Here is a 20,616-nt window from a genome sequence, read left to right on the forward strand (position 1 = left end):
ATTCACACCTCCTCTCCCTTCCCTTCCCACCTTTTTGGTAACAGTGCTAATGAGCTGTCAGATGGCTGGAAAGGAACAGTCAAATCCTGACAGGTGGAATATGAAGGAGAAGAGGGGGCACAGATTTGAGCACTATGAAGTTATCATGTTTTTATTAATTGAGAAGTGAATGTAATGAGATTTTGTTTAATTTGTCACATCCTCAGTTTTTATTGGCTGGGGTAGTATTCATCATATATCTGACACCGAAAAAAATCAGCATAACAGAAGTAATGCTGTTGACACTTAAATTGTCTAAACATAATCCATAAATCTTAGTATTTACCTGAAAAGTATGTGTTACAGGGAAAAGTCATTGTTTGGTTCCAGAAATCTTCATTAAGGAACTGTCAAGGGATTCCTCATTTTTGGTGTTGAAAGTAGAATTTCTTTAAGCACTAACTATATTTTTTGGCAGAGCCTGATAGGCAGATGCCAAGTATGCATTTTATCCCTTTAACTGGAAAAATAACATTTTATCCCTATAACTGGAAATAATAATGCTTCCATTTTCTTAACCAAATACCACTGATTTATGATAAATAAAGCACAAAGGTGAGATTAACGGATATTAAGTAAGATGCTAGAAAGTAAAATTTAATTTAAAATAAAAAGAGCTTCAACAATATTGATAAAGATGTTTGATAAAGATCATTTAGAACAATATTTTCAACAGTCATCAGTGAAAGTGTATGGAGCCAATTAAATTTGTTCCTGCTACTCCAGACTGATAAACATTCAGAATTAGATTGGGGATTGCTGAAAGTTAAGTGGTATAGGGACTCTGAAGTGTATGGAAGGTACAAATTAGCCTATAGAATTTTAAAATAACATAAATGTAATTATTAGAATTCTGTCTGGGGGCAGGGTTGACCATAATTATCAGCAAAATGAAAAATGAATCAGATTCCAACCCCTCTCCTCCCCTAGGGAACTACTTTCCTAGAATTTTTAAGAGTTTTGGAATGACTTTGAATTATTTGTTCCTAGTGTTTCCACATCTGATATTTCTTTGCAAGATCACCTCCTGTTTTGACTTACCCAGTTCCCATTTATCTGACAAGTTCCTGCTTACCCCCATTGATACCTTAACATTGCTTATTTAACTTATTACATTCTTGTCTGGTCCTAGTAGCTGCCACTGACATCTGCCCAGTATTAACTGTTTCATGGTTGTTTGCATCATTCTACTAGATGGTCCTGCCCCTCTGCCTGGTATTCCTTTAAAAATGACTATATGGTTATCTAACATTCTAGCAACTTTAAAAAATTCTATTGTATTCTACCCGCAGTTCATTAGCCACTGAATCTTAGAAGTCATCAGAGTAAACAACATCTCATCTTTTTCTGTCTTATTGCTCAGGTCAATTAGCTGCATAGTAGACAGAGTTCACTGAGTTTGGGACCACTTTGGGAGGTGGACATTAAAGATACCATGGGCATCATCTAAGTCAGTCACTAAATCTAAGTCATATTTGGTAGTGTTCAGGAAAACAGAAATAGTGGAATGGCAACTTCAGTCCTGCACAAATACATATGAGAGAGATAAGCAACTCAGAATGAGCTATGGCCATTATGAAGGACCAGATGAAGTTAAAAAGGCTGTTGTTCTCATTATAACCTCAAACAGACAGAGCCCAGTGAATCATGGAAACATACCTGGGTAAAGCAAAACTCAGCTTCTGAACAATAATCACTAAGCTTCCAATCCAGAGAGATGATTCAAGAAAGGACATTGGTAGCACCAAGGATTTATCCAGGAGAGTTACTACCCTGAAAATGCCCCTGACTTGTTGAAGAAAATCTTAGTTTTTTGTCATCCCCGAAGCGGTGTGCACAAAAGAGGGTTCTCATCTGTGGTTAGCTTAATGTCCAGAGGAGTCTCCTTTATCTCATGATACAATGGGCCACAAATTACATATACTATCCAGATTTATCAAGGAAAGATTCAACAAATTATAAAGAGCCCTAGACTGAGAATCTAGTTAGGTTCAGAGTTGAAAGTATCAGGCTACTTATTGGTAAATTTTTCCATGTTTTTCTTGAATACTCAGCAAATTTCTAATTGCAATCTTATTCCCATGAACATGAGATTATCCAGATCAATGGGGACTAGCTTATTTGTTAATTCTGATTATCTAACCCTAAAGACAGAATAGCAAATATTTTGTCACATTACATTTTACACTAAGAAGAACACATTTACATGAAGAAGAAAAGTATATTCCCCTTTATCTGTAATTAATGATTAGACAAAAACTTGATCGGGAATTAACCTTAACATGAGTGTAGTAACACCCATTTCTACATAGATCTCTTCCTATTTTTAACCCAATTTTATTTGCTTAGATATACTGGTTTTGGGTTTGTTTTAAATAAAATAATTATAAAATAAATAATACATTTTAAGAATATAGGGCTAGGGTTGTGGTTCAGTGGTAGAGCACTTGCCTGGCATGTGTGAGGCACTGGGTTCAATTCCTAGCATCATGTATGAATAAATAAATAAATAAATAATAAGGTTCATCAACAACTAAAAAAAGGAATTAAAATAAGAAGAAATAAAGGACCCAGACATTGTGGTATATGCCTATAATTCCAGAGACTCACGAGGCTGAGACACGAGGATCACAAGATAAAGACCAGCCTCAACAATTTAGGGAGCCCTAAGAAACTTAGCAAGACCCTGTCTTGAAATTTAAAAAAAAGGCTGGGAATATGGCTCAGTGGTTCAAACAAACAAAAAGAATATAAAGGGGGCCTTTCTATTGTGGTGATTCTGCTATGCCCTCTACTTAGTTCTACTTAGTTCCTGCTCTAGAGATTCTTGATAATAGCAGTGACTTCAGTAAATGCTCTGTCCAGAAATAAGCCTCCTGAGTTCTCTCAAACTAGGACGGATCCGATTTCCTACCTATCATGAATAAGTTGAGCATGACAAGGTCAGGAATGGGTGTACCTTAAGTCCTGCCAGTTACTATTTCCTGGGGTAGAGGGAGAAGATCAAGTAGAGGTTGGTTACTAGACACCCACCCATTTACTTAGACACTTAATTTTACTGATCCTGCTCCACAGCCTGAAGTGAAGTGTTAATGTATCACACCTCACTGCGTTGAAGGAGTACCCTCCCGATGCATAAAAGTCCATTTTGCGAATGTCTACTCTTGGCCCATCAGGCCCTATTGTCGCCATCATTAGGAAACCAGCCAGCATATTGCACATTTCCCTACTGTTTAGAGACACATTTTCAAAGGTTAACAGCTTAGTTAAATTTACCATCCCAAGAAAGTCCTCACTGAGTCTGATGAATTGCTTGGTGCTCAGCATGCTTAGTTATGAGGATAAAAATCTGTGTAGAACAGAAATGAGAGGTCAAAGGTTCCTCTCCAACATGAGACCTTCAGAAAAAGTTATGGCTGAAAAATGGAAGATTTACTGGGTAATCATGACGACCTTTTGAACTCAGGATTATGAAATTTTTGCAAGTTTGTTTTTGTAAATATATAGCACAATATATGTTGATATATGCATTTAAGGGTAAAAAATTAACTACATTTAACTAATTTCTGAAAATCTTATAAATAGGAATTCATGGGTTCTTAAACTCAATTTCTGTCTTGATTCAAAATTAGAGAGGGATTTGACCTCTTCCTTGTCACAGCTAGACCTTTCTTGGGGTATTTATAAAATGTTTAAATTTGTTTCTCTCACAGCTCCAAAATCCACCCTGTCTACTCCTGCCGATGAGAGTGACCCAGGACTAGTATTTTCTTTCTTCTATATGACAACTTAAATATGTAAGGTAATTCTTTTATTTTTTCAAAAGTCCTTCCAAACATCCCATGAATTGCAGGGCCTTCTCCTCTTGTTCACCATGCTAGGAACACATACTAATTGGCCAGTGTCCCTCTTTACATTCTGTATGTCACCTTGTTAACCCAATGTGATTTTAGGTTTGACAAAATGACCATCAGGTTTGTTCACGGTTACCACGGCCAAGTCTTCACAACTTTTCATTTGAGAAGTCATTTTACATGTGAACATCTATTTTCTTAAACCTCATTGTCATCACCTACTTTATCTACAGACACTATGAAGCACAATCCCTGAGCACAGTTGATTGGACTAAGCCACTCTTCCCACCCATTGACCTGAGTAGGCCTCTGTCCATTCATGGACTGTTGAGAGCCACAGTTTAGTCGGAATGATGCCAGGCATTTTGCTAGAGAGAATGGTTGAAAGGTGACCCTGCTCAGGGAATAGGGCGGCTCCGGGATTAGGGCGGCTCCCAGGATTAGGGCGGATCCTGCTGCCTCCAATGCCCGCTACTTTGGAGTTCCCATTGAGTTCTCAGGGGTTTGGGGGAGAATTGGCGCAGTGGAGCCGGTGGAGGGAGTGTGTTACTGGGAAGTGTGGGTAGAGTGCTTGTGAGATTTCGAGAATAAAGAGTTGCTGTTTGAACCTACAAGGCTTTGCGGCGGCTCGGTTATTTTGTGCCCAGCCAGACTGCGGCAATGGACACAGCCCTTTAGTGACCGGCATCAAAGAGATGAGTAAGGCTGATTAAGCCTTCATTCCAGGAATAAAATTAGAGTTCAGAGTGTGGTATATACACCAATAGAAGCATACGAAATTATTTTAGGCAGTATATGTACAATTTAGACGTAAGAATGTTAAAACACATTTTTTTTTGTCTACACATAGTGGAAATTAGTACATCGAACCTGTTTTATGGACAGTTTGGGGCATTGTCACAAGCTATCCATGGGCTGTGTGTGTGAGCTACGCGCATAGTAGTCATATGAGGGGACAAGTCTGGCATTGCACGCTGATTGGGCTGTTCGATACAAATGCCCCCCTCCTCTTGCTCTGTGATCTCACACAACACCTGAGATGGGTGTGACTTATGAAGATGTCAATCAATCTGCTGACCACAAAACATCACAAAGCAAGACTTCACCTTTGAAACCCTATCCCTTGACTTATGTGGTGAAGAACATTCTATGGAAACCCATTGAGAGTTCCCCTAAAAAATAAAGAGATTCCAGGTACATGCTCACCTTTCCAGAGCTCTTTCCAGCGTGGGAACTGACATTTAAGGTCACAGAACAGTCCCAACCTCAATATGAAAATTACTTCTGTGTTCTATGCTTTTTTGCCAATTTCTTGGCTTAATGTTGTATCCAGCTCTTTTAAACCCAGTTCATCTTGTCTGTGCAGGTTGCTGTCAAGAGGGCACATTAGGAAAACAAAAGAACCAATTCAAAGCTGATTAAAAGAAAAAATACTAATAAAAGAGCTGCTCTAATAAAAACAAATGATGGGAACATATTTTGAAGTCAATTGCCTTGAGATCTTTTTTTTTTTAATAATAAAAATAGGTGGTCACCCTTCCTAGGATGTACATATTCAATTTTTTTTGGTGGGGGGCAGGGTTATTAGAGATTGAACCCAGCAGTACTTTACCTCTGAGCTATATCACAACCCTTTTAGTTTAGTGGGTTTGTTTTTGTTTGTTTGTTTGTTTGTTTTTTGAGAGAGACCACCTTGATAAGTTGCTAAGGTTGGCTTGGAAACTGGAATCCTCCTGGCTTAGCCTCCCAGGTTGCTGGGATTACAGGCCTATGCTACTGTGCCTGTCTACATAGTCAAACTTTTAATAATGTGTTCTACATCTCCTTTAAGCCATTGATAAATTGGGGAATTACATTTATTAAAAAAACAGGAAAAAATGAAATGAAAAATTATCGGTGCATATTTTCTATTATATAAAGTCCATCTGTACCCATCAGTTACTGAAATGATTACCTTCTTCAAAGCTGAACTCTTAATTCCATCTCTCTCTTACCATCTCTATGTGTTAATTCCATCTCTATGTTTTAATGCCCCTCTTTCAGAGTTTTAGAATTATATCTATTTTGTGAACTTTGCAGGAGTAGATGAATGTATGTACATTGAATCTTAGGTGTACTGGCATTATTTTTTAAGCAAATAAAAGATGGTAGTTGAAACAATTATCAATACACAGTTAATTTATTCCTACAAAGGAGATAGGTACAGGGAAAGATGGAAATATCAAAAGACCTGCTAAGCTCATTTTTCTGAAAAAAATCAGAACAAAGTAAAAAGATAAGTCTGAGGACAAGGCAGATGGGACTCTTCTGCTAGCTAGCTAGGTGAACCAGAGCAAACCACTCCTCATGACTCCCAGCTTTCTTGTCTGTGAAATGGGGACCCATGTAAAGGGTCAGAACAAAGTCCATTCTCCCAACAGCAACTAACATCAACACTGTGTTATTCTTACTCGTTAATTCAGGGGGGAAAAAAAAAGATGGCAGATTTTGAAAATAACTTTCAGATGAGTCATAAAACAACATTATTTCTGCCAGTGTTCCTTAATCAAACAAACAGATTAAAACAATGTATCAGTGGAATTCACTTTGTAGTGAAGTTTATGAATGATCCAAAAGTTAGAGGTAACTCATGACAATACATTTCAGTCCTCTAGTTTCTATATCCCCAGGTTACCAATGATTATAATGTGGATTCTTGTCCATTTATTAATATCAGGATTGTTACTATTTTTATCTGAAAAATTTATTTTTAATCTAAAAAAGACTATTTTAAAAGTCAATGCTACCCTGGTAAAAAACTTTTCCAATTAAAATGAGATTAATTAATTAGAACTATTTTACTACTAATTGATAGGAATTCATAGTTATAAAGTCTTCATATGAGATTATAAAGTAGAAAATACTTAAGGTAATCATTCTGAGTTTAAATGAAATTGGACTAGTTTTATTTCTCCCAAATTAAATCCAAGTCTCCTCAGGGAAATACAGTTTAAGATAACTGAAGGTAAATTGGTAAGCTTTTTACTTTAATAATTTTCACAACTGATACTGACCTATATGAAATTTCAGAAACTTAATGTCAATGAGATCATCTATGCTCAAATGCACTTAGAGATGGAAAATATACAGCACTGAAATTTTAATTTGTTTCCTTGTAGGCTAACGAACAAGGAAGATTTGATAAGAGGACAATGGGAGTCCTATCTGATACTTTTATTAATAAGAAAACAGAACTGAATTTTTAAATTTTTTTATGTACTTATAAGAATTTATTTTGGCACCAAATATTGCAATAGTCCTACTTGAACAATTGGATTGGACATAATTATCTTTAGAAACATAATCAAGCTTCTTAAATCTACATTATTTTTATTCCTTCAGCTTATTGTTGCCTGTCTTTAGGAGTTTGTTCTCTAGCTTACTTGTTTACATTTTTGTTTTTTTAATTAGACATTGTCAGTATGGCAGACAAGTTAGATTTGGAGTGTGTGTCCCTCTGCCAAGCAGGAGTGTGAAATGAATGTGCAATTCAAGGCAATGTAATATAATTAGAAAATCCTTAGTGAATCGTTGACATCAGGAAAGACATTAAAAACCTAGCCATAGTCCTCTTAAAAAATCAAATTCCATTAAAAAAGAAAAGCAGTGAATTCAGTCACAAAGGTAAAATAAGAAGATTGAAGTGGTCAATACTTCACAGCCCCATGTGCTCAGCTCTCTGTGATTTGTTTTAGGAACAGTGACCCTGGCGACAGAAAATTGAAAGTCAGATACTCCTGCAAACATCGCCCTTACTGTGCTTTATTTAACAGATAATGGTGGTTGCACAACCAGAGTCCTAGCCTGCAGATGGATTACTGCTCATGCAGTGCAAGTGGCTTCTCCTGCTACCCTCTATAATAAATCCAACCATGTGGATAGGAATTGTCAGGACAGAACTCAGACTATGCCATTTGTGTGCTTGCAATCCTTCAGTGGTTTTCTCCTCACTCAAAATAAAGCTCCATGTCCTTCTAATAGCCTACAAAGCCACAATGGACCTCCCATGGCCTCTGAGCTCTTTCTCAGTTCCTCTTCCTCATGATCATTCTGTTTCCCCTCAGGCACTGGCTCAATGTTCCTAAAACCCACGGACAGGCATGTGTTCTCTCTCTTGCCAGGAACAGTCCCATGGCTTGATCCCTTATCCAGGACTCTGCTCAAATCTAACCTAAGTGACTTGGCCTTCCTTGACGACCTCACTAAAGAGTAAGCAACCTATGGCCCTGTGTTTTAGTCAGCTTTTTTTGCTGCTCTGACTAAAAGTTCTGACCTATTTATTTGAGAGCTCATGGTTTCAGAGGCCTAAGTCCATAGAAGGTCAGCTTCATTCCTTAGGGCTCAAGGTCAGACAATAACTTCAATGAACCACTTCCTCCAGCCACACCCCACCTGCCTCCAGCCACCACTCAGTTAATCCCATCAGGGATGAATTCACTGATTAAGTTAAGGATATGACCTAATAATTTCTCCTCCAACCGTCTTACATTGTCTCACACATGAGCTTTTGAGGGACACCATATCTAAATCCTAATACCCTCTTTTCACTTTCTTGCTTCATTTTTCTTTATGGTAACTCTAACTTCTAACATACTCCATAGTTTCCTTGTTCTAATTTTTTTCTTAAATGTCTCCTTCACCCCCTACACACAGAATTTAAACTCCATTATGGCATGAATGCTAAGAAGAAAATCTATAACAAACAAAATGTTCAATAAATATCTGTTGAATGACTGAATGCAGAAATGAAAAAAGAAAAAAAATAATAAAAGTATTAATTTACCGACGAATCACACCTAAATAAAGGCAAGAAAGAATGCCGGCTTGATAAAACATTCCGAGACTTTTGAGTCAGATATGGACTCTTTCTCAAAAATGCTTATGGTGGAGTAGAATAAATTTACCATTTCTATAGGTAACATTCACAGAGCATAGAGAATGCTGAGCACTTAAATGTCAATGAGGCTTAAATACCACCACCAAGACAGAAAAAAAATGCATTCTGCATTCACCTAAAGAAAGCAGAGAAGTTTCATGGAAGAGATGGCATTTGAATTGGTTTTAAAAGAGAGAATTTACATTTGTCCATAAGAACTGAAGGGAAGATCAATGGAGCAGAAGACAAAGACAAAGCAAAGACCCACACAGGTGTGGCCATTGAACACAGGTAACATTAAGCTCTTTTATTTGGCTGCTGTATAAGATTTATAAAGGCCAACACAGGGGAAGAAATTTGGAAGGCAAGACCAATTATGGAGCGCCCCATCAAATATCCATCATTTTAATAATGTTTATTGACTACCTGAACATAATTGCTTAGATCCATGCCTGGACCTCTGGCTTTGTTGCCCATACTTGGTTCTAACTACTTTTAAAATTTTCTTCTGGGGAAGACATTGGCAATCTGTAAAATGTTTGGATATTTCCTGTGATATCTTGGGACAGCTAAGCATACCTTATCACCTCTCCTCCTACTTCTGTCTTTCTTAGAGCCTCTATCTGCCTGATAGATAAAGGGGACAAATCCTGAGCTTCTCAGCAAGAGGCTCTAGACCTTACTCCTGGGGCAAGGTGAGGCAAGCAGCTGAGAGCATGTGTACCAGAGGACTAGCATCAACAGAAAGTCACTAACCAGGAGAAATCATCCAAATGAAGAAATAAGATCCGAATTAACTCTGTCTGCTTCAGATCACTCTTTTCTTGTTCTTAATCAACAGTTTTGCGTTTGGTTTTGACTTTTTATCTATTTTACTTTTTAATCTGAAGGGTAATTTATTTATTTAAAATAAAATTTTAAGGGCTGGGATTGTGGCTCAGTGGTAGAGTAGTTGCCTGGCACATGTGAGGCACTGGGTCGATCCTCAGCACCACATAAAAATAAACAAATAATGACTTAAAAAAAAGAATTTTTTATTTATTCTATATTATTTTTTCACTTTACTTTCCTCTTTTTTTTTTTTTTTTTTAATGGGGAGGATACTGGGGATTGAACTCAGGGCACTTGACCTCTGAGCCACATCCCCAGCTCTATTTTGTGTTTTATTTAGAGACAGGGTCTTACTGAGTTGCTTAGCACCTTGCTTTTGCTGAGGCTGGCTTTGAACAGGTGATCCTCATACCTCAGCCTCCTAACACTGGGATTAAAGACATGTTCCATGGCACTTGGCACTTTCCTCTTTTTAAAAAATATTTATATATTTTAGTTATAGGTAGACAGAGTATCTTTATTTTATTTTTATGTGGTGCTGAGGATCGAACCCAGTGCCTCACATATGAGGGCTCTACCTCTGAGCCACAACCCCAGCCCACTTTCCTCTTTTTTTTTTTTTTTTTGGTGGACACAACATCTTTATTTTTTATGTTTATGTGGTGCTGAAGATCGAATTCAGCACCCTGCGCATGCCAGGCAAGCGCGCTACCACCTGAGCTACATCCCCAGCCCCAACTTTTGCTTTCTTAATTAGAACTAAATCTAAATTCAGTTTCTAAATTTTTCACTTTCCCTCAAGTATCTTCATTTTTCCTTTTCATTTATATATATCTCATCATCATTTCTACTACTTTTGCACTGATGGGATCAAACCCAGGGCTTGCCCCATGCTAGTCACATGTTCTACTACTGAACTACATCCCCAAACCAATTACTTTTCAATCTCATAAGGCATGTTATTTTTTTCCTTGCTTTGAAATCTTTTAAAACTTTTGTTGTATTTAAATGTCTCATAAAATTCTACATTTTAATTTTTCTCTCCCTTTTTTATATATGTAAACATATACATGTTTTCACTACACCACACAAATCTTATGTCTTAAGTTAAAGTTCACCTTTTCATGAGATTATTTAAAGTTGACCTTTAGATAATCTCATGAAAAAAGTTCTTGATATATGTTAACAAAAAGTTCTCATACAAAGATAGAAGCATTAATAAAAGCCAAAATTATACATAGATGTGATAAGAGCCCTCTCCAAGGAGGGGGTACTAAAAGAGTGGGAACTTAATTCAGTTTAGAGGTGGGACTTGGGGAAGGTGAGCAGGATTAGATAAAGTCAGCCAGAGGCTGCATGAATACTGCTGGCTTTGTGTTTTTTTTTTTAATTTTTAATATTTTATTTTTAGTTTTCGGCGGACACAACATCTTTGTTTGTATGTGGTGCTGAGGCTCAAACCCGGGCCGCACCCGTGCCAGGCGAGCGCGCTACCGCTTGAGCCACATCCCCAGCCCCTACTGCTGGCTTTGTAAGGAGAAATCAGAAGACATGTTCCCAATCTCTCTCCATGTGAGATCCTCCAATGCCTCAGTACTCTGCCAGCAAGAAAGCCATTACCAGGTGTAGCTCCTTGACTGTGGACTGGAACCATAAGGCAAAATAAACCTAATTTCTTTATAATTTACCTAGTCTGTGGAATTATGATATTAGTAACAGAAAATGGAAGAATAAAATGATGAAGGAAGACTTTCAGAACATCACAGGTTGCACACTTAAAATAAGGAACACTTATATTCTCATATAATTAAAGAATGCATCTTCAAAATCATTGAAGGTAGTATAACTATTACAAACCAATAAATTAAAAAAAACTGAATAGTAATTATAATTGATCAGAACAGGTTTAGTCTAAAAGGACATGAAACCATGGTATCTGGAAAGAAATAGTTTATATAAAGTATACAAGAATAGTATTTTAAATAAATATTTCTAGTAAGGAAAAAAATATGCTTGGAAGGAACAGAAAGAATTTACACAGGCCTACCCTGAAGTCTTCTAAGAGAGAAAATAGGCATTGGTTTTTTCCGAAATGTCTATGCATGAGATTTCACAGTTCTATTCATAAGGCAGCTTTTAAGAAAGATAAATGGAAGAAAGAGAAATATAAACCTTGCTGAGCATGTTTTAAGAAGGAATGCTTCTAATTTCTTCTCATTTTTTTCAGAACTTTAACTTTCTCCATTATTATTTCTAGAAAAGCACATGGAATTATCAGGTATTAAGTTTATCTTCAATACAAAGTTTTGCTTTGTTTTTATTTTGTTATTTTTACTGTTTTGTTCCATCTATGTCTTAATTCTCCTTGTTTCCTCCCTCCTCTGCCCTGATTCTCTCTAATCCCTAGTCCTCTCTCTGAGAAAGTGTGGGTTTCCATCCTTGATTGAGATAGAAAGATGAGAATCTCTTACTAAACAATGTTTAAAAAGAAACTATACTTTTTATCATCCATTCCCCATGTACTATATCTCAAAATTCCTTCCTTAGTATGTTGAGGAGGGAAAGGGGTTTGGCTACAGGGTCTTTGGGGATATCAGTGTTTGGCTTTAGCAAGAGGCACAGATCCTGACTTTCCTCTGCCCTGAATGTACCCAGTTTGTCTCCTGGGAGCTACAACCTTGCTGTGAAGAATCATTTTGATTTATCTCCCAGGTCTCTGTGAAGGTCACTCTGAAGCACAACATGGGGCTGTGCCAGGCAGAAGGCAGTTTCATGAAAATCAGCCAAGATTTCTTTTATTTTCTTTCATCACTTGACTCCCAGTTAAGCCTCTGGTGGGAAATTACCAGGTTACCATCAGGTGTCTACAGCTCAAGGAGGACAATTGCACTCTGTAATTGGAAACTTCATCTTAGCTTCCGAAGGGGATTTTATCACAGGGAGAGTCTCAAAGTCAGAAACAGTAAATTGGAATTTGGGGAATCTTGTCATTTACATACTCTCTCCCAACATATGGTAGTATCTGTAGATTCCAACCACAGTCACTCTTAATTAAAAATGTAGATGTAGATGTACAGAAGTATGAAGGATTTTCTCTAAGCTCTTTTACATTATTCAACCTGTCCATATGGCCACCAAAGTAAAAAAAAAAAAAAAAAAAAAAAAAAAAAAAAAAAAAAGTAAAAATTTTAAAAAGAAAAAAAAAACAAACAGAGATTGGAGAGTTGTTTTCCTTGATTTCACATTATATGAAAACTCCATATGAACATATTTGTATAAAGTTTGTAATCTAATGGGATAATGATGATTTCATTTCACTACATTAAATATAAAAACTTAGACTATTGATTTTTAATCTCTGACAATTTGCATATAATGGTATTTTTTTTCATTTTGAAGCAAATAGATTCACAAAGAAAAAATATCATGGAAGGAGAAGGTATAACTAATTTATACAACAAAACAATTTCTGTCATTTTAGATATAACTTCTATTGAAATGTTAATTTTTAACATCTAACCACAATATTTTCCCTAGTATAGTTTACATAGACTGTACACTAAACTAAAAACTGAACTAAAAATGAACAGTTTTTTAACAGAAATATTTTGTATTCATTTTTTTTAGTTTAATTTTATGAACATTATATAATTCACTAATTTCAAGTTTTTCCCAAGTAATCTCCATAGTTCTATTTTGAAATGAATGGGGCTTTTGTGACTCTTACTTGATATCCTCCAGAAGCTTTAGAAATTTTTTCTCTTTTCAAATATTGCTTCTATTTTTGTCCACTTTCCTCATTTGTGGGACTAAAAGGAAACATATGTTGAACCTTCTCATGACATACTATAAGGTCATTTACTCTCTATACTTTCCAAGTTTTGTCTCTCCAAGTTCATTTTGTTTTTTTCCTTACCTATATTCTGATTCATGAATTCTCTTTACATTGGTGTCTAGTTTGTTTATAAATCTCTCTCCTGAGTTTTTAATTTTGGTTATTGTATTTTCCAGTTTTACAATTCCTACTCAATTCTTTTCTTTAGAACCAGAATATCATTTTCATAGTTTCCAACTTATTGAAAACATCTTTAAGTTTTTTGAGAGCTTTTTTTTTTTAATATTAGCCTAATATGTCCTCCATATGGCAAACTGACAGGTCTTCGTTATCTGTTAGTTATGGTAGTTCTCTTTTTCTTTGCCTTTTTCCCCCTGTGTCTTTGTGTATAAGACACAGCATTTGAAAACTCTGGTAGAAATAATTTGAGGGCAAGATGACATTATCATCTTCCATAGATTATTTTCATTTGTTTCCTAATTTTCCAGAATCACCTTAATCCAATTTATCTGCATTACCTAAATGACTTGACCATCTGTTCTAAGACTGATTTACTTCTGGCAAAATATTTGGGGACTTAAGATTTGGTTCTTAACTTAAACCAGAGAAATCCATCTAGGGACATCACCTTTGGCAAGTCAAGAATTTCAACTTTTTGCCCAGAATCCCCAAAACTCAAAGACCTTCTCAGTTTCTTTGGATTGAATTAGTAAATGATCTAAGTTCTGGGCTTATCTCTGTAAATTCCTTCTTCTCTTACATCCTGGTCCAGTTGTTCCTCATTATTTGGTTAGTTATTTGCTGCTCAGGGAGTCATTTTTTTTTTTAAATTTCATCCATACTTTTAAATTATAATCAGCAGGAGGTTTGGTTCAAATGACTCAGTCTGACATTACCATAAACAAAAATGCATTTCTAATTACTCCTAACTAGGGAGTTTTTAGAACACAACCAAATGACTGTTCTGATGTGCATATACAACCATGAAATTATTTTCACTGGGAAAAAAGATAAGGTGAATCTAATTAGAAATGTTCCCATCAATCCCAAATCTGTCCCATCTGTCCTGATGGGTAAATGACCTAATAGCTCTATGTAATAATAATTTCCTATATTTCAAAAAGGATTTATGGAAAATTCTGTCTTTAAAAGAAGGAATTAGTAAAAAATAAAGTGAAATTGGCAGTTTTTACATTAGGAAAATAAAAGGATCACATACAGAACCTTGTTAAAAGTGAGGACATAAGCAATGTCTTAACAAAACATAAGTACCAAAATAAATTATAGTTTAGATATTTGCAGATACAACAAAACTGCTATAATCAAGTCCAAATGGTTATCATATGTATTTATGTCTTTAAGTTTGTATATTTTAAAGGGTACAGTGAGAAATGAGTGAATGGAGTGATACGGTGATGATACAAGTTAACTTTCCTGTGTTCTCCCACCACCAATTTGACACAGGTAGAAGAGACTCTAAGGCAAAGGGTTGTTTGGGACAAGCAAGGATCAAACAGCAGGGAGATTTACATTTCAAGCCACTGTCTTCACTCAGTAGAACCTGATGATATGCTGAAATTCTAAATATTAGAATGAGCAGAAGTCTATCTGTAGGAGGGGATGTGTCAGAAGTTTTTTATTATTGTAAGTCCTAGAAAAATTAGTTCAGGTAGGTCTGAAAGCACCTACATAACTTAGGAAATCTATCAACACATGTACTTATTGAGTACCAGTAAGTATATGGTCACTGTATTCTACAATAAAACATTGGTGACTGACATCAAATGTCGACCATTTATGAAATATTTACTTAGTGTCCACTAGGTATCTAGACATTAATATAAGGATACTAAACAGACCAATAACCATCTCCCAAAGAGCTTACATTCTTGCAGGCTTTCTTTTAGACAATGTGGTTATAACAAAGTAATTTAAGTGTATCAAAAGTAGAGCAGAGTAAGGTAAGAGTGGGAGCTAGATTTGCCTCATGGAAAATGTGACATTGAAACACCAGAATAAGGAACCCCAAGAGGGAGGGAAAGGGTCATGCAGTAAACGGGGAAGAGTCTTTTGAACAGAGACAACCACTCTCTTGTACCTTTGCACTAATATGAGAGATTGCCTGACATGTAAGCAAAATGGGAAGGGAAAGAGTGACTGAAATGGAGTGTGCAATAAAGAAAGCAGTGATCAATTAAAAAAAATCCATTTAAAACAGAAAGCAGTGGAACATAAGTTAATAAAGGTTACAATCACTTAAAACTATAAGATCTTGTGTGCTTTGAATCTGAATGAAATAGAGCATCGCTGCAAGACTTTAAGGCAGAGAAGTAATATCATTTGTATTTTGTGTTTTAGAAAGATTTCTCTAATTTCACAGTCAAGGACAGTCCACATGACCCAGCTGTTCTATAAACTATGATAGGTACTGTGGAATGTCCACACATAGGCTACCAGCATAGCATCCATGCATCTACAGATTAAGGGAACGACACAGCAATTTAAACATAAGACTGTTTCCTCCCTGACCACACTACAGCCATGAGAGGTTTAAGTTTAGGCCTTGGTGTAGTTTTGTCAGAGAGCTGGTCTCTTTCTGGAGTCATGAATGCAGAGGTATTGAAGACACTCTCAACATTCAGTGCAATGTATTCTACACTCCAAAGCCAGAGAAAAGACTATTCATACACCCACCTCAGCCATCTGCCTCCTGTCCTGAGCCACAAGAGACATTCTTTCTTCACCTTCACACTGAGTGGCCAGCACTCCTCATCATATCGCTGCAGCGCCTGTCAAGATCACCAATAAGCTTCAAGTTGCCAAGACCAAAGGGCATTCTCCCCACCCCCCACATTTTACCAGTCTTGCTTTCAGCACCATTTGCCATAGCTGACCATTTCTTCCCTCTGAAAATACCATTCCACACTTGATTTTCTTACACTGATATTATCTAACGTCTTTTCTTTTTTTTTGTTTTGTTTTGTTTTTTGCCAGTCATCTACTCATTCCCACACTTTTCCCATGTGACCCTTTCTAAGTCCATGACATTGGTAACGCACCATCTATACTGATGCTTCCTATCTCCTCCCAGGAGTATCTATGCCATAGACCAACCTGATCAGGCCAACCTGATACCTACTTGAATATTAAGCATTTCAAAATTCTTTTTTTTTTTTTTTTTTTTAAAGAGAGAGTGAGAGAGGAGAGAGAGAGAGAGAGAGAGAGAGAGAGAGAGAGAGAGAGAGAATTTTTAATATTTATTTTATTTTTTAATTCTCGGCGGACACAACATCTTTGTTGGTATGTGGTGCTGAGGATCGAACCCGGGCCGCACGCATGCCAGGCGAGCGCGCTACCGCTTGAGCCACATCCCCAGCCCAATTTCAAAATTCTTAATGCGTAGCTCCCCATACCCTTACCTTCACTCATTTAATAAGTAACACTATCATTTGCACAATTTATTAAAAATCTAAAGCACACCTTATGTTTGTAATTTTTCCCTCATGCCTAATACCCAGTCCACCAGCAAATCTGTTTCCCCAAATCCATCTATAAAACTATTGCCCTCTCCTGGACTATTTTGTACTCAAACTAAGTCTTAAGCTGGTCTTTCTTTGCATCTCCTTTTCGTCCCGTATACATGATGGTCACAGTAACTTTGTGACCTTTTTCTTTCTAAAGTTATTTTTCTCTAAGAAAGCAATCCAGCTACAGGAATGCTTGTCTGATATTGAATAAATAAACTATGTCTAAAGACGATTTTGATGATCTTGCTTACATAAAGGTTGCTACCGTATGTAGGTGAACCTGTCTTTGAGGTTTGCACTTTGCCTTAAGCAAATAACCTGTATATAAAGTGATGCTCACATATGGATGATTTCTTTGGGGCCAAGAAAACTGAGAAAAATTTTAAACCAGAAAGATTCTCCAGAAAAGGTATACAGATTGAGAGAGACACATCCTGCAAAATGAGAAAAAGGCAAATGATAAAGTACACTGTAAGCACAGCGAGTGTTCAACAGTTATTTGTTATTTATGATGAAAAGGCTTTCCAATGGGATCAATGCAGTGCCTGGTACTGACATTTTTTCTCATTTTCCCATACTTGACAGAAATAAAGGAGACATCAAAAGAAAAGTTTGCATGAATTCTGTTGAACTGAAGAGGGTAGATGGACATCTCTCTAGAAAAATGACACTAGCCCCAGTCATTCATCTCACAAATGTGTGTCATTAATCCAGCGGAGACAGTGAGAAACAGCATGGATCAAACCAAATCTGAGGTAAAGTAGAAATGAAGCTGAGCAGGGCATGAAAGAATCTGGGTACTATAGAGGGATCTCTTATTAATGGACAGTGTGACCTTGAGCAAGTCTTTGAGCCTTTCACTGCTTGTGAGAGGACAGGACTACATCAATTTTAAAGTCCTTAGAATTTGTATCTTCTGCAATTTATAATCCTCATCTTACAATTGGAAAGTCATCAGATGCTATTCTGAATGGGTAGATTAGTAGAATTATTCTCACATATGAAGAGAGCAGAATGCCATTACACATGTAAGAGAAATAGCCATTAGACATGTCCCCTCACAGAGTACTTTGAATCACTGACTGATGATACCTCTAAAGTTCCCATTTAGTTACATGAGTTTACACTTTGGGAACTTACCAAGGGTTCTTCGCTTAAGGACAAAGAGAAGTCAATCCTTCATTGCAGACAGTCTGAAGTAAGATGTTAGAAAATTTATTGCAGGCCATAAAATGTCTTATGTATATGTGCTATCTATGAAATCCAAGAGCACAAGATTGTCAAATTGTATTTTTAAAAACTGCAGACCAGAAAAAAAAATAAAGATTGTCAGTTAAGGAAGTATATCAGGTTATGTGATAGAGTAGATTTTCTATAATAGAATAAGATTTTTTAAACCCAAGAGATTCACATTCACAACATTCAAAAAAATAAAAAATAAAACTTAGGCAAAGCATGGGGCTTACAATTTGGATGACAAGTTAAACCAAGTTTTATAGCTCAGCAGAATGATAATGTTCCCTAAACAACAGAAATGTGGAGTCTGGGAGAATATGTCTTACATGGAACACTCTGGAAGAAAGTACCATTAGTTAAATGAACAGTGCATATGAGAACAGAAAGTAGGGTCCTAGAAAAAGCTACCCTCATCAAAGTCAAGCCCTGGAATAAGATGATAAACAACAAAAATTGAAACAGTTACCATTGATTTAGAGCCACCTACTTTCCAGGCCCTGTGTGAGGGGCTTTACATTTCCCATTCATTTCATCTTCCTCTTAGCAAATCTAGGGATTAAGTAATATTGTCCTCATTTTGTAGTTGACGAAATTGAAACTTAAGGAAATTTGGTAATTTTCAATGATAACAAAGGCAACATGAAGCAAAATGAAAAGTAAAAGTCATGGCCTTCCAAATACAAAACCAATGCTATTTCAGTCACTTTAAGATACATAAATGGCACGAATATTAGTATTCTGAGAAGCTGTGTAAGAGAACCAAGTGATAAATAGTATATCCCAAAGCACAATATTCATAAAGGAATTCTTGAAGCACAAGTGATTTAGGAAGACTTGAGAATGGAAACCCAATCCTTCTGTGATGCTTGAACACTGAATTACAACTTTTTTTTTTTTATCTGAGAGGAAGAAAGCACTGATGTATAAACTCCAAATTACACAGTCATCAAAGGAAATGGTTTGGAACATATTTTTGTATTTAAATAAAAGCCTAGATATATTTTATTTAAAAATTTAAACACCATCCACCTTGTAAAAAATGAAAAAGCTTTACATAATTCTGTAAAAGAACCATGTACCTGGTACTTCTTCTTCTTTTTTTTCTTTAACCTAAATCAGAAATTTACTGAACTCATATCTTATGTAGAAAATAATGTGTTCGGTATTCACCAACCCTAGCTTGCTAATTATGAAAAGGGACATTTTAGTCATCCAATGAAAATTAATAAAATATCACCAAAATGACCTGTTGGTATGAGAAAGTTGAGTTTATTGCTTACTATGGTGAGGGAGATCTCCCTGGACATAATCATGCTGGAGTTTCAGAAGTCAACAGTAAAGCTGGGATATTTGTGAGGTTTCTGAATCTGGTTTAAGGAAATGTATTCTATTAGGATTAGGTAAGCCTCAATACCTAAGAACTTAGAACTGATTTATTTGGCAAGTCATATTTTTAAGGTGAGGCTGAGAGAGTCTTCAGAAGTCAACTGTCCCCAGGCTCTATTGAAAAGATGAACTATCGATTGTTATTTAAATGCATTATGGGAGTTCCCAAGGAGGGGGGACAGGAGTTGCTTCTCTTCCTGAAATAGGAAATTCATGCCAATGCAGAAAGAAACTTGTATGGGTGTAGATGGTCTTGGTTCCAGAATCATGAAAACAGAAGTTTATTTAAGTCAATCATCTAATTTGGTTGAAGCAGGGGTGTTCTACCACTGAGTCACATCCTAGTCCTTTCTATTTTGAGACAGGATCTCACTAAATTGCGTAGGTTGGCCTTGGGCTTGCCATCTTTCTGCCCCAGCCTCCTGAGTTACTGGGATTAAAGGTTTGCACCACCACACAGACTCCATCTATCGTTTTGCTAATCTTGAACTGAAACCTGACATGTCCTTCAATTATGAATGGAAGCAGCAGAGTCTAGCAGAATTACCAATTCCTGTGACCCTGCTGCAGGTCCCTCCCTGCTGGATACAGTGTCCTCAGCATGTCAAGCCACAGTCCCTGGCTTGGCATTCAGCTCCCTCTGTTGTAATTGTCACCCCTAGAAATAGCTCCTAGGCCATGAGCTGTTCACAGTTGTCAGGAATCATTGCTGTTTCCTTCCACGCCTCCCTCTTCCATAGCCACCCTTTGCCTTCCTGCCCTCACTGCTTACCTGCCAGGACTGTGATGTGTGTACCACGACACATGCTGATAATCCCAGCCATTTGGGAGGCTGAGATAGGAGGATTACAAGTTCAAGGCTAGCCTCGGCAACCTAATGACACCCAGTCTTTTTTTTTTTTTTTTTTAATTTTTAGTTGTGGATGGTCACATACTTTAATTTTCTTTATTCATTTTTATGTGGTGCTGAGGATTGAACCCATAGCTTCACAC

Source organism: Spermophilus citellus (genome assembly GCF_964194105.1).
Source record: "Spermophilus citellus genome assembly, chromosome: 13".
Lineage (NCBI taxonomy): Eukaryota > Metazoa > Chordata > Mammalia > Rodentia > Sciuridae > Spermophilus > Spermophilus citellus.